Here is a 27,262-nt window from a genome sequence, read left to right as displayed (position 1 = left end):
AATTCACTTTTCCCCTCACACGGCTTACAAATTTCTTGTCTTTCCACATTAATGGGTAGTTGAAACAGGTCAATTTCTATGATATTGGTGAAATCATCAAACAAAAGGTACTGTGCAGATCGACTTCATCAAAGATGGTGATTGGTAGGTTTTATGATAAATTTTGTAGCCGCAGAGAGCCACGTATTGCACAAAGGATGATGGGGATTTGTTTCATCTGGAACTTGTTTACTATGAAAGATGAAGGATACATAAAATGGTACAATTATTCAGTCTTTCCACTTAACCATCTTGAATGACAGAATACAGGCAACTCCCAATGCCATCAAACCCAATAAGTACCCACCTAGTGTACCATAAGTTACTCATATTGGCCATTCCTGTTGTGGTCTTTCCCAATCAAGGGGCATTGGCCAAGCTCCAAACCATGCACCAATAACAGCTCCATATGCAGGAAAGCAGAGTGCATAATCAATGCCTTCCAAAAGTTTCATATGGGCAAAAAAAAAATGCGCTGCCAATCTCGCCATGATATACCAAAAATAGTAGCTGTTGGTACAATAGCAAACAAAGACATTAACAACGACCACTGTGGAGACCTTCCAGCATTCAGAAGTCCTAGAGGTGCACCAAAAACAACTGCTCCAAATGCATTCACTAAAGCACTTGCGTGTATGCTTAAAAGACTTCGGCCAATAGCCCACCATACCGAACAAACTTGTGGGTTAGCTCGGAATCATTTGTAAGCGAGAATCACAGTAGGAGCTTCTATTGCCCATAAGAAGCCAATGGCTTTTATAGGAAGTTGTGCTAGCAAAAAGGAAATGGGAGCTGAGGCATTATTCCATCCTTATTGAGCAGTGATGTGAAAACCATTCAAGCTTAAACATGGAGGACTCTTCGAGTGTGCAGGATGATTGGACAAACCTATGATACGACAGGCAAGTGCTAGGTGTTTGATTAGGGTGCAGAGGGGGTAATATTTAATGATATTTTAATTATTTATTTTGTGTAGTATAGTTAGTATGTGTTAGTATGAAATTTTTAGAATAGTTTATTAAAAGTTAGATACAATTTAGAGCTGTGATTAATTTTAAACAAGAGTGGTTTTAATTTATTAATTAGATTAGTAAGAAGATTCTAATGAAGCCCTCTTTAAATTTAGTCTAGTATTATATGATGGATAAGTGTAGTATTTTAGTATGCAATCTAGCTAGGTAAGGATGTTAGCCAGGTTTTAGATTGTTTATATTAAGAATGGCATTAACCTATAATTTGATTTGGAGTCCTTGATAATATTTAGAGGTAATATAATAATTGTTTGGTAGTATAGGTGTTAGTAAAGAGTTTTAAAGAGTAGTTAGCGTTCTATGTTAGTGGTAATGTTAGATTAGTTTTTAGTTTATGTGATAGCTAGTCTATGTTAAATGTAGTTAAGTTATGTGTTAGTAACGTATAGTTATGTTGTTTAAATATCGGTTATTTAATATTCTAATGTTTACAAATTTTAATTGATTACTTAGATTCTAGTTGTTCCATATTGTTAAAGTCTTAAAGTTAATTAGTTTTATGATCATATTTGTAATGTTTTAAATATTAGTGATTAGTATCATTTGGTAATTTTGTTAATTGCAAATTGTTTTATTATTCTAGTTCAAGTTTTAATTTTGGATATATGTTAAGTAGATTAATTTAATATGTTGGTAGATAATAGTTAGTCAGGTAAGATAGTGTAGTATAAGTTAAAGTTGTTAATATTACTTGTTAGTAAGTTTTTGAAATTATCACAATTATAGTTAGAAGATAGTCGAGTATTTTTCCTTATATATTTAGATAGTATAGTTGGTATGCATGTTGTTTAGTTAGCTTAATTTTAAATATTTCATGTTAGTGTAATCAAGTGCTCCACATAAATGACAAAATTTAATAAATTGAGCGAGCTTAGCTCAAGGGATAGTGTGGTTGAAATTAGAGACATTAACTTTATCTAGAAATTAGTTTTATTAAGTGACAAATTTAACCAGTATATCCAAAGGGTTTCAAGTACATTGTGTAGTTACATCTTATCTTATAAAACTGGTGCTAATCGAGTAGCTATTTACAGATTGATTAATTTAGTTTCAAATCAAGTAAAGTTTTAACCAATAAGGATGTTTTGTATAAAACAAGGTTATGTTAGACTAATGGAGTGATGAAGCAAATACTAATATTAATCTTATAGCGAGAGTTCTATTTAACGATTTATTACACCTCAAGTTATAATCTTTGATGCAATGTAGAGGACCTATACTTAAATTATGATCACAAACCTTATCTAATGTGAGTGTTATAATGATTATAATATAAACTATAAGGGATGATAATGTTTACCTCAAATTCTATGTGTATATCCATGGTGAATTAGATTTTCAATAAAAGTTTTCATACGTAGTTAGCATGAGTTGAATAGTTAAATTTAACTGATCTTTTAGTATTCAATCGATTAAATATTGGATAGTAATTAGAAAGTTAGTTTCCATTATTAGTATAATATGTCATTTAAGTAATGTTGTTTGATTCGTTTTCTTAAAAGAAGTAATTTAGTATTATTGTGCTAGTAACTAGTAATTACTAAGTTGAATCTCAGTTGTATTAAAGTTGATTGTAGAGATTAGTCATGTAGTTTAGTTTTAGTTTGTAAATATTAATTAGTTTTGATTAGATTAGTAAAAAGGTAGTTAGATGTTAAGAAAGTTAATCATTATGTTTGTAAACATAACAAGTTATGTTAGCCTACCAAGATAATGTGATTCGTTCTACATAGTTAAATTTAAGACTAATTTATATTGTTCTTCAAATGATTTAAATTTATCGTTTAGAACTTAATATGACAACGAACTAAATGTTGTTACAAATTTAATAACGAAAATTTACTTTATCGATGCATTTCTTCACATGAGTATAATTCAGGATGAGTGTAGTAAATCGAATTTTTGTGAATCAACTCTTAAACCCCAGTGGACCTACTACATTTAAAATAAAAAATAAAAAATAAAAAATAATTGTGTGTGTTTTGCCCTTACTTTTTGGGCATGACACAATAGTGAATTGGAAATTTTCCTTTCTGAACTGAAGAGAGATTTTGTTGAGATATTTAATTTAATAAAATGAGATATGCTCTCATAATTACTTTTTCTATTTAATTAAATAATCTTTAATTAATTACAGACACTTTTCTTATTTAATTAAATAACTTCATTTAATTAGTTAGGAATGGCTTCTCACTTAATTAAATAACTTTGTTTAATTAATTAGAAGTAAGTACTCCATTTAATTAAATAATTTTGTTTAATTATTTCAAAATTCTTTTCGAAACTAGTCAACTCAAGTCAACCATGGTTAAATTTGATCAAATTTTGGTCCAACTTGATCTTTGCGTATGTGAATATGAGCAAATGTGAGTATGAATTCCAGCAACAATTCGACGCAAATTCTCATTCAACCTTTCAAAATGAAGAGATGAGGGTCTCTTAAATAGACTTTCCTGGAATTCATCAACGGTTGAGATCGATTTCAATCAGTGGTCAGAATTAAAGATGAAGTTCACTCATAAAGGGAGATTTCCAAATTAAAGGGAGTTAACAGATTTAATTTGAGTAAAATAAGGAGTTAACTGATTCAATTTGAGTAGAAAAAGGAGTTAACTGATTTAACTCATTTTTGATTAATAGTGAACTGGAAATTTCCCTTTTTGAACTGAAGAGAGATTTTGTTGAGATATTTAATTTAATAAAATGAGATATGCTCTCATAATTACTTTTTCTATTTAATTAAATAATATTTAATTAATTAGAGACACTTTTCTTATTTAATTAAATAATATTTAATTAATTAGAGACACTTTTCTTATTTAATTAAATAACTTCATTTAATTAGTTTTTGATAAGGTAAACAGGTTTTAAGGGGTCCTGAAACCCATAAGTTTAACAACAAGAAAGGCTGAAAATAAGCGAAAAAACACCCAGCCAAAACATAAGCCTTACGGCTGAAAATAAGCCCAAAGGCCCAGCCCGAAACAACTGCCCACTAAAAAGGCCAGAGAACCAACCAGAAAAACAGAGACCAGACAAAAAGCCAAAGCCAGGAGAAACAAAAACCAAAGGACAGAGACCCAACCTAGCAGACTACTTCTCCATCTCGAGCATGGTATGGGCAGCTTCGGTGCACTCTTGTTGCTCTTCTGCCTTATGATCCTGGGCGTTCGTCAAATCCTGCTCCATAGTGTTGTCCTTGGCTTTATCCACATCCAGCCTATCTTTGTCTCTGTTCTGTTTATCATCTTCCTCCATCTGGTTCCTGTCTTTGAGATTTTCCAAGAGAGAGAGGATGTTGTCGTTGATTGAAGCGAGGAGGGAGATCATTTGACTTGCCAGGTTGTGATTGTAGTTCTCAATATTTTTTACTCTCCTCTCCATCAGAGTCTCCCAGCTGTTCCGGTCGCCTTGGCTTTCTGCACCTGTCTTGCTCTTGATTTTTTCCATTTGGGAAACCCTATCTCTGACATCCTCAAGTTCATGGAAAAGCCATTTAATTGATCTGAAGTTGTCGATCATGCTATTGCGGGCATTGTTCAATAGATTCATGCCCATTTCTCTTGCATTATCAGAAATAGCCACCATAGCCAGGTTAATTAGCTCATTGAGTCTAGGCTTCTCGAGGTCGTCCACAAGGAGTTGGGGGTTCATCGCCTCTCTGTAGATTCCCATAGTGGCCGTTCTCACATTGAAGTTCTTCCAAGCCTTCCTTCTGTTATTAACTTGCACTTCCCCCTCAATCTGTCCAGAGTTGTAATTTTCCTCCAAAGGAGGCTGAGGATGTATAGGGGAGAGGGGAATGGGCAGAGAATCCTTTCCCTGACTACTGGAGCGCTCCATGCTCTCTCCCTCCCTCTTCTGTCTTTTCTTAGTTTCTCCTCATCTTCTCATTTAATTAAATAAAATTGTTTAATTAATTACAAGAAAGTACTCCATTTAATCAAATAATTTTGTTTAATTATTTCAAAACTAGTCAACTCAAGTCAACCGTGGTTAAATCTACTCAACTTTTGGTCAAACTTGATCTTTGCGTATGTCAATATGAGAAAATGTGAGTATGAATTCCAGCAACAATTCGATGCAAATTCTCATTCAACCTTTCAAAATGAAGAGATGAGGGTCTCTTAAATAGACTTTCCTAGAATTCATCAACGATTGAGATCGATTTCAATCAGCGGTCAAGATTAAAGGTGAAGTTCAGTAATAAAGGGAGATTTCTAAGTTAAAGGGAGTTAACAGATTTAATTTGAGTAAAATAAGGAATTAACTGATTCAATTTGAGTAGAAAAATGAGTTAACTGATTTAATTCATTTTTGATCAATAGTGAACTTGAAATTTCCCTTTTTGAACTGAAGAGAGATTTTGTTGAGATATTTAATTTAATAAAATGAGATATGCTCTCATAATTACATTTTCTATTTAATTAAATAATCTTTAATTAATTAGAGACACTTTTCTTATTTAATTAAATAACTTCATTTAATTAATTAGGAATGGCTTCTCACTTAACTAAATAACTATTATTATTTAATTAGAAATAAGTACTCCATTTAATTAAATAATTTCGTTTAATTATTTCAAAATTCTTTTCGAAACTAGTCAACTCAAGTCAACCGTGGTTAAATCTGGTCAATTTTTGGTCAAACTTGATCTTTGTGTATGTGAATATGAACAAATGTGAGTATGAATTCCAGCAACAATTTGATCCAAATTCTCATTCAACCTTTCAAAATGAAGAGATGAGGGTCTCTTAAATAGACTTTCCTAAAATTCATCAATGGTTGAGATCGATTTCAATCAGCGGTCAGGATTAAAGGTGAAGTTCAATCATAAAGGGAGATTTCCAAATTAAAGGGAGTTAACATATTTAATTTGAGTAAAATAAGGAGTTAACTGATTCAATTTGAGTAGAAAAAGTAGTTAACTGATTTAACTCATTTTTGATCAATAGTGAAATGAAAATTTCTCTTTTTGAACTAAAGAGAGATTTTGTTGAGATATTTAATTTAATAAAATGAGATATGCTCTCATAATTACTTTTTCTATTTAATTAAATAATCTTTGATTAATTAGAGACACTTTTCTTACTTAATTAAATAACTTCATTTAATTAGTTAAGAATTGATTCTCATTTAATTAAATAATTTTGTTTAATTAATTAGAAGTAAGTATTCCATTTAATTAAATAATTTCATTTAATTATTTCAAAATTCTTTTCGAAACTAGTCAACTCAAGTCAATCGTGGTTAAATCTGGTCAATTTTTGGTCACACTTGATCTTTGCATATGTAAATATGAGCAAATTTGAGTATGAATTCCAGCAACAATTTGATGCAAATTCTCATTCAACCTTTCAAAATGAAGAGATTAGGGTCTCTTAAATAGATTTTCTTGGAATTCATCAATGGTTGAGATCGATTTCAACAAATGGTCAGGATTAAAGGTGAAGTTCAGTCATAAAGGGAGATTTTCAAATTAAAGGGAGTTAACAGATCTAATTTGAATAAAATAAGGAGTTAACTGATTCAATTTGAGTAGAGAAAGGAGTCAACTGATTTAACTCATTTTTTATCAATAGTGAACTAAAAATTTCCCTTTTTGAACTGAAGAGGGATTTTGTTGAGATATTTAATTTAATAAAATGACATATGCTCTCAAAATTTCTTTTTCATTTAATTAAATAATCTTTAATTAATTAGAGACACTTTTCTTATTTAATTAAATAACTTCATTTAATTAATTAGGAATGACTTCTCACTTAACTAAATAACTATTATTATTTAATTAGAAGTAAGTACTCCATTTAATTAAATAATTTTATTTAATTATTTCAAAATTCTTTTCAAAACTAGTCAACTCAAGTCAACCGTAGTTAAATCTAGTCAATTTTTGGTCAAACTTGATCTTTGCGTATGTGAATATGAACAAATGTGAGTATGAATTCCAGCAATAATTCGATCCAAATTCTCATTCAACCTTTCAAAATAAAGAGATGAGGGTCTTTTAAATAGACTTTCTTGAAATTCATCAATGGTTGAGATCGATTTCAATCAGCGGTTAGGATTAAAGGTGAAGTTCAGTCATAAAGGGAGATTTCCAAATTAAAGGGAGTTAACAAATTTAATTTGAGTAAAATAAGTAGTTAACTGATTAAATTTGAGTAGAAAAAGGAGTTAACTGATTTAACTCATTTTTGATCAATAGTGAACTCGAAATTTCCCTTTTTGAACTGAAGAGAGATTTTGTTGAGATATTTATTTTAATAAAATGAGATTTACTCTCATAATTACTTTATTTATTTAATTAAATAATCTTTAATTAATTAGAGACACTTTTCTTATTTAATTAAATAACTTCATTTAATTAACTAGGAATGGCTTCTCACTTAATTAAATAGCTTTATTTAATTAATTAGAAGTAAGTACTCCATTTAATTAAATAATTTCGTTTAATTATTTAAAAATTTATTTCAAAACTAGTCAACTCATGTCAACCGTGGTTAAATCTGATCAATTTTTGATCAAACTTGATCTTTGCGTATGTGAATATGAGCAAATGTGAGTATGAATTCCAGCAACAATTCGATGCAAATTTTCATTCAACCTTTCAAAACGAAGAGATGAGGGTCTCTTAAATAGATTTTCCTGGAATTCATCAACGGTTGAGATCGATTTCAATCAGCGGTCAGGATTAAAGGTGAAGTTCAGTCATAAAGGGAGATTTCCAAATTAAAGGGAGTTAATAGACTTAATTTGAGTAAATTAAGGAGTTAATTGATTCAATTTGAGTAGAACAAGGAGTTAATTGATTTAACTCATTTTTTATCAATAGTGAACTGGAAATTTCCCTTTTTGAACTGAAGAGAGATTTTGTTGAGATATTTAATTTAATAAAATGAGATATGCTCTCATAATTACTTTTTCTATTTAATTAAATAATCCTTAATTAATTAGAGACACTTTTCTTATTTAATTAAATAACTTCATTTAGTTAATTAGGAATGGCTTCTCACTTAATTAAATAATTTTGTTTAATTAATTAGAAGTAAGTACTCCATTTAATTAAATAATTTTGTTTAATTATTTCAAATTTTTTTTCAAAACTAGTCAACTCATGTCAACCGTGGGTAAATCTGATCAAATTTTGATCAAACTTGCTCTTTGCGTATGTGAATATGAGCAAATGTGAGTATGAATTCTAGCAACAATTCGATGCAAATTCTCATTCAACCTTTCAAAATGAAGAGATGAGGGTCTCTTAAATAGACTTTCTTGGAATTCATGAACGATTGAGATCAATTTCAATCAATGGTCAGGATTAAAGGTGAAGTTCAGTCATAAAGGGAGATTTCCAAATTAAAGGGATAACAGATTTAATTTGAGTAAAATAAGGAGTTAACTGATTCAATTTGAGTAGAAAGAGGAGTTAACTGATTTAACTCATTTTTGATCTATAGTGAAATGGAAATTTTCCTTTTTGAACTGAAGAGAGATTTTGTTGAGATATTTAATTTAATAAAATGAGATATGCTCTCATAATTACTTTTTCTATTTAATTAAATAATCTTTAATTAATTAGAGACAATTTTATTATTTAATTAAATAACTTCATTTAATTAATTAGGAATGGCTTCTCACTTAATTTAATAACTTTGTTTAATTAATTAGAAGTAAGTACTCTATTTAATTAAATTATTTCATTTAATTATTTCAAAATTCTTTTCGAAACTAGTCAGCTCAAGTTAATTGTGGTTAAATCTGGTCAACTTTTGGTCAAACTTGATCTTTGCGTATGTCAATATGAGCAAATGTGTGTGTGAATTTCAACAACAATTCGATGCAATTTCTCATTCAAATTTTCGAAATGAAGAGATGAGGGTCTCTTAAATAGACTTTCTTGGAATTCATCAACGGTTGAGATCGATTTCAATCAATGGTCAGGATTAAAGGTGAATTTCAGTCATAAAGGGAGATTTCCAAATTAAAGGGAGTTAATAGATTTAATTTGAGTAAAATAAGGAGTTAACTGATTCAATTTGAGTAGAAAAATGAGTTAACTGATTTAACTTATTTTTGATCAATAGTGAACTGGAAATTTCCCTTTTTGAAGTGAAGAGAGATTTTGTTGAGATATTTAATTTAATAAAATGAGACATGCTCTCATAATTACTTTTTCTATTTAATTAAATAATTTTTAATTAATTAAAGACACTTTTCTTATATAATTAAATAACTTTGTTTAATTAATTAGGAATGGCTTCTCATTTAATTAAATAACCTTTTTTAATTAATTAGAAATAAGTACTCCATTTAATTAAATAATTTCATTTAATTATTTCAAAATTCTTTTCGATATTAGTCAATGTAACACCCCACCAAGGGATGCAAAAGAAATAACTTAAAGTTTGACTAATTTTGATAGCATTTTTTTTTTTAAAGAAAGTATAACATACACCTCAAACACAAAGTAGCAGAAGCAATAACATACATAACAGGTTGCATTCCTTAAAGATCCCATGACATTGAATCACATGTAAAGTCTAATCTAAAACCAAGTCCATCATTTTATACATCCATATGAAAGAATACTGAAAAGTCCAATGTTCGTAAAATATACAATTATTCTAAATGCCTCTTGGCAAATTAATTCGGAATGCTCATTCATCCACTATATATGTCACAAGGTATGAAAGGCTTTAAAAGAATATATAGAAAGAAGATAAATATACATCATCCTCTTTGGATGCATGATACACGTGCAATAAATAAATGAAACCATTCATCATATATAATAAATCCATACATCAAGAAATATACATACATCATAACATGATACTACATCCAACATATAATATAACCATCTATCATAATGATCCATGAATAGAATGAAGGTATATACCAACAGTAATACTCCAACTACGGTGTCTTGGATGAATCTCAATGGTAAGAATAAAAAGCACTACCACCCGACCACGTGGAACCTAAATGGTCCACTCTTACCGCGCTGAGGAGATAATCTCAAGTCCCAATGGAAAAAAAACATGTAACATAAATACTCTCTAAGTCCAGGAAATCCTATAAGTATGCTAACTCAAAGGTTCCTAAAAATAGATTGACATCTAAACCCAGAGGCACACAAAGACACGTAGGAAACCTACCATGCAAGCGGAAAAGTGTCATCGCAAAAGTCACGTCGAAAGTTTCCCGAGTAATCCCTTAGGAATCTTGGGTCCCCTGTGATCTTGCAGCCACTAATATCCTCTCGTACTAACGAGGCATACTACAGAATGCAAGGTCGCAACCAAGTGTTCTCGCTACCCCATCCTAGTCTGTACTAGTACTCAAGGCATGGGAGAGAACATACAGTTATCTTATTAGACTCATTTAATTCAGTATTTAGATGAGATGTTTTCACTTATTAAAACAACTTACAATGAGTTACCCTGGCAGCCACTTAGGGCCATAGCCCCCATCGCAAGCCACTTCTCAACACTACACATAGATAACCTACCCTAGGCTAATGAAATCACAAATCAAAAATATCACCTCAGCCTTATACAAGCGACTGGAAAGCATCAAATGATAATCATAATGATCACAACAGTTCTCTATCAGCAACTAAAGGCATCAATAATAAGTCACAATATCCAATGGTTCTCCAACGAGCAACCAACAAGTATCCCAATAATAGATCACAATACTGATCGAAGACTCCAAAATGATCAAGTCAAAATATGTCACAACGTGACATCACCAAGAACAATTCACTTTAAAATACCTCAGCTTCACACAAGGAAATTGGAAAGCAATAAAAACCACTAAAGACATCCATAATAGAGCATAGCATCACATTACCAAGGTCGAGTATAAAGATCGAGAACAAATCACCATAACATCACAATCACACAACCCCAGTGCCTCTGGTAAATGTCCTAAATTGGTCAACACTCTAGGACCACCCAAACCCCAAACATAAACAAAACATAGAAAGCGTAATAATCTCATAGTTCATAGTAAAAGTTCCAACTTTCATTTTAGTGTGAGTTTTCAATTAACTAAGTTTCATAGTTTACCCCAACGAATTAACCCGACTCTTATAATTAATCATATCAAAAATTTGGGTAAGATAGGCATTGACGGATAGCCTTAATTAAATAATATGGATATTCACTAAAAAAATATTAATTAAATTATTTATTTATTTATTAATATTTTAAACTATGAAGTAAAAATCATATTATATATATATATTTTAAATAAATAAATAAATTACATTTAACAATGCATTAATTAATTACATAATTAATATTAAAATAAATTTAATTTAATTAAAATAAAACAATTTTTAAAAATTAAAAAAAAATAATAACTGACGTATATTTAATAAGCCCGCCGGCTTAATGCAAAAGCCTGTGGCTTCTGCAATCCTGATGTCGCAAGGCCTGCGGCGGCAGGTACCTGGTACCTGACATCGTAGTACCTGCGATGCAGGTACTATGCGCAAAGTTGCGACAGTGGGGGTGGGGTACGAGGTAATTCCCTCCCCCCCCACAATAAAATATAATATATATTTTTTTCTTTTTTTTAACTATTTTTTTTTTAAAAAACGATTTTTATTTAATTAGAATAACCATTCAAAGCTCATTAATATTAATTTATTTTTATTTTTATTTTTTTAATTTTTTATTACAATCTAATCTAATAGAAAAATTAAATCGAACCAATCGAATTTTCATTTCCCAGATCAAACATTTTTCCAAATTAAATTTCTCAATTTAATTTTAATTCAACCCAAAACCCGATTTAATCCAAATGCTCTTTTTTACCTACGAATGTGGTTTTCTAAAATAGTTTTCCAATCTAGATTTACAGATGAAAATCGAATAGCAAAAGATCTAGAATGAAGAATTCACAAATTCGAGAAGACAAGTTCTTACAATCACGAAGTAGACCGAATATATTAAATTTATTAAATCATTTAGGGGTCAAAATACCAGACCCTACCTGAACCTGATGCTAATATGCAATTCCCAAAAACTGTAAGAGAACTCGCATCTCTTCAATATCTTTCTTCTAAAAATCCTTCTTAGAATTCTCCTTTTGAAATTTTCTTCCAAAGTTCTTTCCCCAAAATTCCTGTCTCCAAAATTCACCCCCTCCCAAAAATGAACCCCAAAGTTGTGATAAGGAGTTTTCTTCTCAAATCAGAGCACTAATTGTGCATTCACCCGAGAAGACTCTTTGCTCAACTCAGCTAACTCAAAATTAACTTGTATTATCTTTTCTTTTATTTTGCATTCATCTTTTCATGCATAATAAGTTGAATTATTAAATAACTTTATTTAATATTCCACTTGACTTCTATTTTAAATTAATTTATTACTTTAATCTCATGTGCACTTTATGAAATTAAAATAACATTATTATTTTTACTTATTTTATTTTTTTAATTAATTTCTTTTATTTTCAATTCATGCTCGCATCATGCGATCTAGAACTTTATTAATTTAATATCTTTCAACTTTTAATTTATTTTAAAAACTTAATTGATAAAATATTTAATTAATTTAAATAACAATACTATTTAGCATTTATTTTTAAAAAAATGAACTCTAAATATATTATTATTAAATTGAATAAATATTATCACGTTCTAAATTTATCTTTAAACTTTTTTCTCCAATTTTAATTCTTTTATTTAATTAATTTCTCAATTACTTAAATATGAAAATGTCATAATAATATTTCATTAAATTAAATAATTAATTAATTTTTTTAATTAGACTTAATTAATAGAAAATACATCATAAGGAAGCACATGTGGATAATAAACCATCTAACTAATCATCATCGATAACTGAAAACATTGAATAATCATCATACATGCTTGAAATATAGAGTACCAAGTAATCTCATCATATAATAAACTGAGTGTAAGACAACATCTGATAATCTCAAGATAATGCTACTAATTATCAAACATAAAACTTGGCCTAAAAGAGTTTGGCAATGATATCATGAATGTAACTAGAAAAAAAAGTAGACAAGGGGCAGGCACTACAGTCAACTCAAGTCAACCATGGTTAAATCTGGTCAACTTTTGGTCAACCTTGATCTTTGCATATGTGAATATGAGCAAATGTGAGTATGATTTTCAGTAAAAATTCGATGCAAATTCTAATTCAACCTTTCAAAATGAAGAGATGAGGGTCTCTTAAATAGACTTTCTTAGAATTCATCAACGGTTGAGATCGATTTCAATCAACGGTCAGGATTAAAGGTGAAGTTCAGTCATAAAGGTAGATTTTAAAATTAAAGGGATTTAATATATTTAATTTGATTAAAATAAGGAGTTAAATGATGCAATTTGAGTAGAAAAAGGAGTTAACTCATTTAACTCATTTTTTATCAATACTGAATTGGAAATTTTCGTTTTTGAACTGAAGAGAGATTTTGTTGAAATATTTAATTTAATAAAATGAGATATGCTCTCATAATTACTTTTTCTATTTAATTAAATAATCTTTAATTAATTAGAGACACTTTTCTTATTTAATTAAATAACTTCATTTAATTAATTAGGAATGGCTTCTCATTCAATTAAATAACTTTGTTTAATTAATTAAAACTAAGTACTCCATTTAATTAAATTATTTTGTTTAATTATTTCAAAATTCTTTTCGAAACTAGTTAACTCAAGTCAACAGTGGTTAAATCTAGTCAACTTTTGGTCAAACTTGATTTTCGCATATGTGAATATGAGCAAATGTGAGTATGAATTCCAGCAACAATTCGATGCAAATTCTCATCCAACCTTTCAAAATGAAGAGATCAGAGTCTCTTAAATAGACTTTCCTGGAATTCATCAACGGTTGAGATCGATTTCAATAACCGGTCATGATTAAAGGTGAAGTTAAGTCATAAAGGAAGATTTCCAAATTAAAGGGAGTTAACAGATTAAATTTGAGTAAAATAAGGAGTTAACTGATTCAATTTGAGTAGAAAAAAGAGTTAACTGATTTAACTCATTTTTGATCAATAGTGAAATGGAAATTTCCCTTTTTGAACTGAAGAGAGATTTTATTGAGATATTTAATTTAATAAAATGAGATATGCTCTCATAATTACTTTTTCTATTTAATTGAATAATCTTTAATTAATTAGAGACACTTTTCTTATTTAATTAAATAACTTCATTTAATTAATTAGGAATGGCTTCTCATTTAATTAAACAACTTTGTTTAATTAATTAGAAGTAAGTATTTCATTTAATTAAATAATTTCGTTTAATTATTTCAAAATTCTTTTCGAAACTAGTCAACTCAAGTAAATCGTGGTTAAATCTGGTCAACTTTTGGTCAAACTTGATCTTTGCGTATGTGAATATGAGCAAATGTGAGTATGAATTCCAGCAACAATTTGATGCAAATTCTCATTCAGCCTTTCAAAATGAAGAGATGAGGGTCTCTTAAATAGACTTTCCTGGAATTTATCAACAGTTGAGATAGATTTCAATCAACGGTCAGGATTAAAGGTGAAGTTCAGTCATAAAGGGAGATTTCCAAATTAAAGGGAGTTAACGGATTTAATTTGAGTAAAATAAGGAGTTAACTGATTCAATTTGAGTAGAAAAAGGAGTTAACTGATTTAACTCATTTTTGATCAATAGTGAACTTGAAATTTCTCTTTTTGAACTGAAGAGAGATTTTGTTGAGATATTTAATTTAATAAAATGAGATATGCTCTCATAATTACTTTTTCTATTTAATTAAATAATCTTTAATTAATTAGAGACACTTTTCTTATTTAATTAAATAGCTCCATTTAATTAATTAGGAATGGCTTCTCATTTAATTAACTTTGTTTAGTTAATTAGAGGTAAGTACTCCATTTAATTAAATAATTTTGTTTAATTATTTCAAAATCCTTTATGAAAGTAGTCAACTCAAGTCAACTGTGGTTAAATCGGGTCAACTTTTGGTCAAACTTGATCTTTGCGTATGTGAATATGAGCAAATGTGAGTGTGAATTTCAGCAACAATTCGATGCAAATTCTCATTCAACCTTTCAAAATGAAGAGATGAGGGTCTCTTAAATAGACTTTCCTGGAATTCATCAACGGTTGAGATCGATTTCAATCAACGGTCAGGAGTAAAGGTGAAGTTCAGTCATAAAAGGAGATTTTCAAATAAAAGCGAGTTAACTGATTTAATTTGAGTTAAATAGGAAGTTAACTGATTCAATTTGAGTAGAAAAAAGAGTTAACTGATTCAACTCATTTTTGATCACTAGTGAACTTGAAATTCCCCTTTTTGAACTGAAGAGAGATTTTGTTGAAATATTTAATTACATAAAATGAGATATGCTCTCATAACTACTTTTTCTATTTAATTAAATAATCTTTAATTAATTAGAGACAATTTTCTTATTTAATTAAATAACTTCATTTAATTAATTAAGAATGGCTTCTCATTTAATTAAATAACTTTGTTTAATTAATTATAAGTAAGTACTCCATTTAATTAAATAATTTCATTTAATTATTTCAAAATTTTTTTCGAAACTAGTCAACTCAAGTAAACTGTGGTTAAATCTATTCAACTTTTGGTGAAACTTGATCTTTGCGTATGTGAATATGAGAAAATGTGAGTATGAATTCAAGCAAGAATTCGATCCAAATTATCATTCAACCTTTCAAAATGAAGAGAAGAGGGTCTTTTAAATAGACTTTCTTGGAATTCATCAACTATTGAGATCGATTTCAATCAACGGTCAGGATTAAAGGTGAAGTTCAGTCATAAAGGGAGATTTTCAAATTAAAGGGAGTTAACAAATTTAATTTCACTAAAATACGAAGTTAACTGATTCAATTTGAGTACAAAAAGGAGTTAACTAATGTAACTCATTTTTGATCAATAGTGATTTGGAAATTTCCTTTTTTGAACTGAAGAGTGATTTTGTTGAGATATTTAATTTAATAAAATGATATATGCTTGCATAATTACTTTTTCTCTTTAATTAATTAGAGACACTTTTCTTATTTAATTAAATAACTGCATTTAATTAATTAGGAATGGCTTCTCATTTAATTAAATAAATTTGTTTAATTAAGTAGAAGTAAGTACTCCATTTAATTAAATAATTTAGTTTAATTATTTCAAAATTCTTTTTGAAACTAGTCAACTCAAGTCAATTGTGGTTAAATTTGGTCAACTTTTGGTCAAATTTGATCTTTGCGTATGTGAATATGAGCAAATGTGAGTATGAATTCCAGCAAAAACTCGATGCAAATTCTCATTCAACCTTTCAAAATGAAGAGATGAGGGTATCTTAAATAGACTTTCCTAGAATTCATCAATGGTTGAGATCGATTTCAATCAACGGTCAGGATTAAAGGTGAAGTTCAATCATAAAGGGAGATTTCCAAATTAAAGGGAGTTAACAGATTTAATTTGAGTAAAATAAAGAGTTAACTGATTCAATTTGAGTAGAAAAGGGAGTGAACTAATTTAACTCATTTTTTATCAATAGTGAACTGGAAATTTTCTTTTTTGAACTGAAGAGAGATTTTGTTGAGATATTTAATTTAATAAAATGAGATATGCTCTCATAATTACTTTTTCTATTTAATTAAATAATCTTTAATTAATTAGAGACACTTTTCTTATTTAATTAAATAACTTCATTTAATTAATTAGGAATGCCTTCTCATTTAATTAAATAACTTTGTTTAATTAATTATAAGTAAGTACTCCATTTAATTAAATAATTTTGTTTAATTATTTCAAAATTCTTTTCGAAATTGGTCAACTCAAGTCAACCGTAGTTAAATCTGGTCACTTTTTTGTCTAACTTGATCTTTGCGTATGTGAATATGAGGAAATGTTAGTATGAATTCCAACAACAATTCGATGTAAATTCTCATTCAACCTTTCAAAATGAATAGATGAGGGTCTCTTAAATAGACTTTCCTGGAATTCATCAACGGTTGAGATCGATTTCAATCAACGGTCAGGATTAAAGGTGAAGTTCAGTCATAAAGGGAGATTTCCAAATTAAAGGGAGTTAACAGATTTAATTTGAGTAAAATAAGGAATTAACTAATTAAATTTCAGTAGAAAAAAGAGTTAACTCATTTCACTCATTTTTTATCAATAGTGAACTTGAAATTTCCCTTTTTGAACTGAAGAGAGATTTTGCTGAGATATTTGATTTAATAAAATAAGATATGCTCCCATAATTACTTTTTCTGTTTAATTAAATAATCTTTAATTAATTAGAGACACTTTTCTTATTTAATTAAATAACTTCATTTAATTAATTATGAATGGCTTCTCATTTAATTAAATAGCTTTGTTCAATTAATTAGAAGTAAGTACTCCATTTGATTAAATAATTTCGTTTAATTATTTCAAAATTGATTTCAAAACTAGTCAACTCTAGTCAATTGTGGTTAAATCTGGTCAACTTTTGGTCAAACTTGATCTTTGTGTATATGAATACGAGCAAAGGTGAGTATGAATTCCAGCAACAATTCGATGCAAATTCTCATTCAACCTTTCAAAATGAAGAGATGAGGGTCTCTTAAATAGACTTTCCTAGAATTCATAAACGGTTGAGATCGATTTCAATCAACGGCCAGGATTAAAGGTGAAGTTCAGTCATAAAGGAAGATTTCCAAATTAAAGGGAGTTAACGGATTTAATTTGAGTAAAATAAGAAGTTAACTGATTCAATTTGAGTAAAAAAAGGAGTTAACTGATTTAACTCATTTTTGATCAATAGTGAACGTGAAATTTTCTTTTTTGAACTGAGGAGAGATTTTGTTGAGATATTTAATTTAATAAAATGAGATATGCTCTCATAATTACTTTTTCTATTTAATTAAATAATCTTTAATTAATTAGAAGTAAGTACTCCATTTAATTAAATAATTTCATTTAATTATTTCAAAAAAAAATTTGAAACTAGTCAACCAAGTCAACTGTGGTTAAATCTGATCAACTTTTGGTCAAACTTGATCTTTTCATACGTGAATATGAGCAAATGTGAGTATGAATTCAAGCAACAATTCGATGCAAATTCCCATTCAACCTTTCAAAATGAAGAGATGAGGGTCTCTTAAATAGACATTCTTGGAATTCATCAACTATTGAGATCGATTTCAATCAAAGGTCAGGATTAAAGGTGAAGTTCAGTCATAAAGGGAGATTTTCAAATTAAAGGGAGTTAACAGATTTAATTTGAGTAAAATAAGGAGTTAACTGATTCAATTTGAGTAGAAAAAGGAATTAAGTGATTTAACTCATTTTTGATCAATAGTGAACTAGAAATTTCCCTTTTTGAACTGAAGAGAGATTTTGTTGAGATATTTAATTTAATAAAATGAGATATGCTCTCATTATTAATTTTTCTATTTAATTAAATAATATTTAATTAATTAGAGACACTTTTCTTATTTAATTAAATAACTTCATTTAATTAATTAGGAATGGCTTCTCATTTAATTAAACAACTTTGTTTAATTAATTAGAAGTAAGTACTCCATTTAATTAATTAATTTTGTTTAATTATTTCAAAATTCATTTCGAAACTAGTCAACTCAAGTAAACCGTGGTTAAATTTGGTCAACTTTTGGTCAAACTTGATCTTTGCGTATGTGAATATGAGAAAATGTGAGTATGAATTCCAGCAACAATTCGATACAAATTCTCATTCAACCTTTCAAAATGAAGAGATGAGGGTCTCTTAAATAGACTTTCTTGGAATTCATCAACTATTGAGATCGATTTAAATCAACGGTCAGGATTAAAGGTGAAGTTCAGTCATAAAGGGAGATTTCTAAATTAAAGGGAGTTAACAGATTTAATTTGAGTAAAATAAGGAGTTAACTGATTCCATTTGAGTAGAAAAAGGAGTTAACTGATTTAAATCATTTTGTATCAATAGTGAACTGGAAATTTCTCTTTTTGAAATGAAGAGAAATTTTGTTGAGATATTTAATTTATTAAAATGAGATATGCTCTCATAATTACTTTTTCTATTTAATTAATTATAAACACTTTTCATATTTAATTAAATAATTTCATTTAATTAGTTAGGAATGGCTTCTCATTTAATAAAATAACTTTTTTTAATTAATTAGAAGTAATTACTCCATTTAATTAAAATTTTTTGTTTAATTATTTCAAAATTCTTTTCAAAACTAGTCAACTCAAGTCAACCGTGGTTAAATCTGGTCAACTTTTAGTCAAACTTGATCTTTGTGTATGTGAATATGAGCAAATGTGAGTATGAATTTCAGCAACAATTTGATGCAAATTCTCATTCAACCTTTCAAAATGAAGAGATGAGGGTTTCTTAAATAGACTTTCCTGGAATTCATCAATGGGAGAGTTTGATTTCAATCAGCGGTCAGGATTAAAGGTGAAGTTCAGACATAAAGGGAGATTTCCAAATTAAAGGGAGTTAACAGATTTAATTTGAGTAAAATAAGGAGTTAACTGATTCAATTTGAGTAGAAAAAAGAGTTAACTGATTTAAGTCAATTTTGATTAATAGTGAACTGGAAATTTCCCTTTTTGAACTGAAGAGAGATTTTGTTGAGATATTTAATTTAATAAAATGAAATATGCTCTCATAATTACTTTTTCTATTTAATTAAATAATCTTTAATTAATTAGAGACACTTTTTCTTATTTAATTAAATAACTTCATTTAATTAGTTAGGAAGGGCTTCTCATAATTAAATAATGTTGTTTAATGAATTAAAAGTAAGTACTCCATTTAATTAAATAATTTTGTTTAATTATTTCAAAATTCTTTTCGAAACTAGTCAACTCAAGTCAACCGTGGTTAAATTTGGTCAAGTTTTGGTCCAACTTGATCTTTGCGTATGTGAATATGAGCAAATGTGAGTATTAATTCCAGCAACAATTCGATGCAAATTCTCATTCAGCCTTTCAAAATGAAGAGATGAGTGTCTCTTAAATAGACTTTCGTGGAATTCATCAACGGTTGAGATCGATTTCATTCAACGATCAGGATTAAAGGTGAAGTTCAGCCATAAAGCTAGATTTCAAAATTAAAGGGAGTTAACAGATTTAATATGAGTAAAATGAGGAGTTAACTGATTCAATTTGACTAGAAAAAGGAGTTAACTGATTTAAATAATTTTTGATCAATAGTGAACTTGAAATTTCTCTTTTTGAACTGAAGAGAGATTTTGTTGAGATATTTAATTTGATAAAATCAGATATGCTCTCATAATTACTTTTTCTATTTAATTAAATAATCTTTAATTAATTACAGACACTTTTCTTATTTAATTAAATAACTTCATTTAATTAGATAGGAATAACTTCTCATTTAATTAAATAACTTTTAGTCAAACTTGATCTTTGCGTATGTGAATATGAGCAAATGTGAGTATGAATTCGAGCAACAATTCGATGAAAATTCTCATTCAACCTTTAAAAATGAAGAGGTGAGGGTCTCTTAAATAGACTTTCCAAGAATTCATCAACGGTTGAGATCGATTTCAATCAGTGGTCAGGATTAAAGGTGAAGTTCAGTCATAAAGGGAGATTTCCAAATTAAAGGGAGTTAACAGATTTATTTTGAGTAAAATAAGGAGTTAATTGATTCAATTTGAGTAGAAAAAGGAGTTAACTCATTTAACTCATTTTTGATCAATAGTGAAATGAAAATTTCCCTTTTTGAACTGAAGAGAGATTTTGTTGAGATATTTAATTTAATAAAATGAGATATGCTCTCATAATTACCTTTTCTATTTAATTAAATAATCTTTAATTAATTAGAGACACTTTTCTTATTTAATTAAATAACTTCATTTAATTAGTTAGGAATGGATTCTCATTTAATTAAATAACTTTGTTTAATTAATTAGAAGTAAGTACTCCATTTAATTAAATAGTTTCGTTTAATTATTTCAAAATTCTTTTCAAAACTAGTCAACTCAAGTCAACTGTGGTTAAATCTGGTCAACTTTTGGCCAAACTTGATCTTTGTGTATGTGAATATGAACAAATGTGACTATGAATTCAACAACAATTCAATGCAAATTCTCGTTCAACCTTTCAAAATGAAGATATGAGGGTCTCTTAAATAGACTTTCCTGAAATTCATCAACGGTTGAGATCGACTTCAATCAGCGGTAAGGATTAAAGGTTAAGTTCAGTCATATTTTAAAATTATTTTCGAAACTAGTCAACTCAAGTCAAACGTGGTTAAATCTGGTCAACTTTTGGTCAAACTTGATCTTTCCATATGTGAATATGAGCAAATGCGAGTATGAATCCCAGCCAAAATTTGATGCAAATTCTTATTCAACTTTTCAAAATGAAGAGATGAGGGTCTCTTAAATAGACTTTCTTGGAATTCATCAACGGTTGAGATCAGTTTCAATTAGTGGTCAGGATTAAAGGTGAAGTTCAGTCATAAAGGGAGATTTCCAAATTAAAGTGAGTTAACAGATTTAATTTGAGTAAAATGATGAGTTAACTGATTCAATTTAATTAAAATGAGATATGCTCTCATAATTAGTTTTTCTATTTAATTAAATAATCTTTAATTAATTAGAGACACTTTTCTTAATTAAATAAATTACTTGATTTAATTAATTAGGAATGGCTTCTCATTTAATTAAACAACTTTGTTTAATTAATTAGAAGTAAGTACTCCATTTAATTAAATAATTTCGTATAATTATTTCAAAAAAATTTTGAAACTAGTCAACTCAAGTCAACCGTGGTTAAATCTGGCCAACTTTTGGTAAAACTTGATCTTTGCATATGTGAATATGAGCAAATTTGAGTATGAATTCCAGCAACAATTCGATGCAAATTTTCATTCAACCTTTCAAAATGAAGAAATGAGGGTCTCTTAAATAGACTTTCCTGGAATTCATCACCGGATGAGATCGATTTCAATCAACGGTCTGGATTAAAGGTGAAGTTTAGTCATAAAGGTAGATTTCCAAATTAAAGGGAGTTAACAGATTTAATTTGAGTAAAATAAGGAGTTAACTGATTCAATTTGAGTAGAAAAAGGAGTTAACTTATTCAACTCATTTTTTATCAATAGTAAACTGGAAATTTCCCTTTTTGAACTGAAGAGAGATTTTGTTTAGATATTTAATTTAATAAAATGAGATATGCTCTCATAATTACTTTTTCTATTTAATTAAATAATCTTTAATTAATTAGGGACACTTTTCTTATTTAATTAAATAACTTCATTTAATTAATTAGGAATGGCTTCTTATTTAATTAAATAACTTTGTTTAATTAATTAGAAGTAAGTACTCCATTTAATTAAATAATTACGTTTAATTATTTCAAAATTCTTTTCGAAACTAGTCAACTCAAGTCAACCGTGGTTAAATCTGATCAACTTTTGGTCAAACTTGATGTTTGCATATGTGAATATGAGCAAATGTGAGTATGAATTTCAGCAACAATTCGATTCAAATTCTCATTCAACCTTTCAAAATGAAGAGATGTGGGTTTCTTAAATAAACTTTCTTGTAATTCATCAACGGTTGAGATCGATTTCAATCAACGGTCAGGATTAAAGGTAAAGTTTATTCATAAAGGAAGGTTTCCAAATTAAAGGGAGTTAACAGATTTAATTTGAGTAAAATAAGGAGTTAACTGATTCATTTTGAGTAGAAAAAGGAGTTAACTGATTTATCTCTTTTTTGATCAATAGTGAACTTGAAATTTCACTTTTTGAACTGGAGAGACATTTTGTTGAGATATTTAATTTAATAAAATGAGATATGCTCTGATAATTACTTTTTCTATTTAATTAAATAATCTTTAATTAATTAGAGACTCTTTTCTTATTTAATTAAATAACTTCATTTAATTAATTAGGAATGGCTTCTCATTTTATTAAATAGATTTGTTTAATTAATTAGAAGTACTCCATTTAATTAAATAATTTCGTTTAATTATTTGAAAATTCTTTTCGAAACTAGTCAACTCAAGTCAACCATGGTTAAATCTGTTCAACTTTTCGTCAAACTTGATCTTTGTGTATGTGAATATGAGCAAATGTGAGTATGAATTTCAGCAACAATTCGATGCAAATTCTCATTCAACCTTTCAAAATGAAGAGATGAGGGTCTCTTAAATAGACTTTCCTTGAATTCATCAACGGTTGAGTTCGGTTTCAATCAACGGTCAGGATTAAAGGTGAAGTTTAGTCATAAAGGGAGATTTTCAAATTAAAGGGAGTTAACATATTTAATTTGAGTAAAATAAGGAGTTAACTAATTCAATTTGAGTAGAAAAAGGAGTTAACTAATTTACCTCATTTTTGATCAATAATGAACTAGAAATTTCCCTTTTTGAACTGAAGAGAGATTTTGTTGAGATATTTAATTTAATAAAATGAGATATGCTCTCATAATTACTTTTTCTATTTAATTCAATAATCTGTAATTAATTAGAGACACTTTTCTTATTTAATTATATCATGCCCTAAATTTACCCTAAATGTACATTAAGCACAATTTTTTTTTTAAAAAAATATATTATTATTATTATTCTTAATTAATTAATTTCATAATCCTAAATAACCTCCAAAAGACATATGTGTGTTACAACTATATCATCACTAAGTTGGACATCCCTCTAACATCTACTGACCCAGGGTTTGGAAAGAGAATACTGATACCTATTACTTCAATCTATACTCCACATTTCAATGTCATCTTTACTAATTTTTCATATGAGTTAACATTTCTTCAATGTATGTAACCCTCGATTAACCATCCATTAGAACTATCATCAACTTTGATGCCAACTATGCAACTCTAGGCAATCGATTCAAATAATAATATATACATAATTAACACTTTTCTAGAGTATTTAAAATGTTCCCAAAATCAATGGGTGTATATTTTTATTTTTTTCATATCCCAACTTACATATTTCATTGACCTAGCTATTAAGATTGAATTATCTATTTATTATTCATATTATATCTCTAATGCAAGCGACATCACATTTTAATATTAGGGTCAATACCTACTACAATTGAAATTGTAGTGAAAAGAATGATCAATTCATTTATATAAACATATATCATAAAAGAATGATTTTAAAAGATAATCTATCCTTACTAATACTAAGGTAACAAAATGAATGCATATGAACATATTAACTATCCATCTATCTAAAATACCCTATTAGTCATAGTCCATTAACTTGACCCCACTCACATTTCTTTTAAGAAGATGAAATACTTTTTCTCTAGCAAAGTTCCAAATCACCCTACTACCCCGTGCTACTACCCCATAATCTTCTTCACTTATCCATAGACCAAGCAAATTCCCTGGGTTTCTCTCCATGGTGGACTCACTTACCAAATTTTTGGCCAAGACAAGCATAGGCACCTTTTCCATGAGTCAAATCCTATTAATTTTGAGCTAGAAGATATGCATTTCGAATTCCCATGTTAAATCGACTTGCTACTTGGTCCCATATTGTTGGCAGTGTGGAGTTTATCCTAGTCTTAATTAGGTGGGTGAAGAAAGACATATAAAATGCCATAACTTCTTCCAAGGCAAATCAAGGCATCAAGGACAAAATGGAAGCCATTCCCTCTTGTCAGAATTATGTCATAAACTTGCACGGTATTCCAATATAATATTTGGAGGCACAAAGCGCCTAGGGAATAGGTGGATGAAATAAGTCTTGGTCATGTCAGAGAAATTAAATACCTTGGTCTCCATAGTATATTAAATTGTTTTCTCTTTCACCAACCCATGCTAGCCCAGGGTAGATAATATAGTAGGTTGTTTGTCACGCTATGTCTTGTTTAAAATATTACTTGGTGCTAGTTTAGGTTTGTTTAACATGGGCATTGTGTAATTTTTTAAAAAAAAGTTTCTTTTGATTTGATAGGGTGTTGACTCGAGTTATGTGTCTCATATGAGGTCCCTTCTAATGCAATTAATATGATGGTTAGTTTATTATGTTAAAAAATGCTTTATAGGTTATAGGGTCCTAGGAGTCTAAGGAATACACTTTAATATTTTAATGTCTATATTAAGAGAAGAGATTTATTTTACTTTCTCATACATTTTCCAAAGGATAAAATGTGCACCTACAACAAGCTTATGTCTTAAGTCTTGTATATTTTATATCATCACTTGATTTTCTTCTTTTTTAATCTAGGATATTCAAGGTAAGTTATTGCAAGGATAATTAGGAGATAATTATAAACTAAGTACAGTTTTAAATTTGTGATTCATCTAGCATTCAAAACATTAACTTAATCCAATAACTCAACATTTCATGACAAGACTTTATATGAAGTTATCTTGATTATCCCTATCGATGAATTATGAAATTTAGAAACCATTTTCTTAATATTATCTTCTTATGCAGATCTAGATTTGAATGTACATTCACAATTCGTAAACAATGGAACTAAAATGATAATAGCAATCCACCAGGATAATCCTTCCTATGAATATTATCTCTTCTATGATATCAAATTTCTTTTGCATTCCACTCAAGAGCATCAAGTAATTTGGATCTCTGATTGGTGTTACCATCCAATAAAACAACAATATTATTACAATGAATTATCTTTAGTGATACCCTCATGATACACAAAAAGGTGGTGAAGTCAACATATCATAATATACACAATGGAAAATACTTTTACTATCAATGAGGACTCACAACCTTTCCGTTGACAATCAAACCAAGACAGTAGCTTTCTCTTAAAATACATTTAGGCTCACATAACAAAATGGAGTTTTTCTCTCTATCTACTCTGAATGCAATATTGTCTTCTCCTCCTATGCACATGGAAGATAACAAGGACTCCAAGTTTCCTAGATTTTTCTCTAAGAACTTGCAAATTCATCACAACAAAACAACAAGGACCATGGGTGCTTTCCACCCAACCATAGGCCTCAAAGAGACCACCCCCGTGCTAGGGGAACAAGGCTCAAACAAAATCTACATACACACTTGTAAGAAACATATACACCACATAACAAAACTGCAACAAATCCCATCCCAAGGATATTTCACAAAGGCTCACCATTGGAACCTTGAACATAGGGTGAAAGTGGAAAAACTCATGCCCTTTCGGGGCTAAATCAACAAAATGCAAGGCCCTTTTGGGGCTTCATAATATCATGCCCTTTTGGGGCTTCATAAACATCTTCCACCACACACACTACCAACACAACATCCTCCACCGCACACAACCAACAGCTTTAGCTTCCTACAAACCCATACTTCAGTTACTTCCTTCCTCATCATTTCTTTTTCTTTTTTTTTTCTTATCCTCCCCCAAGGCAAAATATGAATATGACAATGGCATACAATGGAGCCCATACTCCAAGGTCCTCAACTATGCAATCCAACTACTGCTCGTTCACCCTGGACTTCTCTTCCCTTCCCTCAAGGGTGAGTGTAAGTCCCACACCCATACGAACACTCAAGCACAACAAGAAAAGAAAACCAAGTAGCAATATAATAACAAATTTTCAAGAGCACATCACATTATCACAACACAATATCAACACCCTTAATGCAATAAGGAAATAGAGGAAATCCAAACCTCGTACTCACAATACTCCACACAATACAACAAGATGCACAATGGTGTCACACTAATCTACATGGAATGAACACCATTCAAACACTCACATGAATGCTACTCCACAATGCAATGCAATGCATACTCCATTGATAAACTCCACACTTGCAGATTGGCTTAACCATGCTAAAAGAAAGAAAAAGGAAAGGAAGCAAGCTTGAGATACCAACCTTGGTCCAAGCTAGGGTAAGGATAGTTGTAGTAGAGCTCCCCTCCTCTCCCTCCAAAACCTAACTGTCTCTAAAATTAGAGAGTGGCCAAGTGGTTCCTCATTTAGCCATACCTCTATATATATATATATATATATATATATATATATCCTTCTCATTTTCGGATTCCATAAAGAATGTCATTTTCATGGGATCTCGTAGGTCCACTAGACACCCTAAAGGTCATTAATAGCTCGCTAGCCTATAGTACTAACATGGGTGGGGTTAGTTTTAATCCCAAATTACCTTAAAGTTACTTTATGACCCTCCCAAAGCTAGGTGATTCAAATTTCAAATTCCCCAAGGTGATGACCTTGTCCTATTACT

The 27,262-nt window shown here is 29.2% G+C and overlaps 1 pseudogene; it reads right to left on the bottom strand.

The window, feature by feature from the left end:
- Nucleotides 1-265: 265 nt before the first annotated feature.
- Nucleotides 266-27,262, bottom strand: part of LOC149551466 (glycosylphosphatidylinositol anchor biosynthesis protein 11-like) — a 43,920-nt pseudogene continuing 16,923 nt past the window's right edge.

The sequence above is a fragment of the Cupressus sempervirens genome, chromosome 6 (assembly GCF_028749045.1).
Source record: "Cupressus sempervirens isolate cs-2001-9-10 chromosome 6, ASM2874904v1, whole genome shotgun sequence".
NCBI classification, from domain to species: domain Eukaryota; kingdom Viridiplantae; phylum Streptophyta; class Pinopsida; order Cupressales; family Cupressaceae; genus Cupressus; species Cupressus sempervirens.
This window is presented reverse-complemented; position numbering and strand designations above follow the sequence as displayed.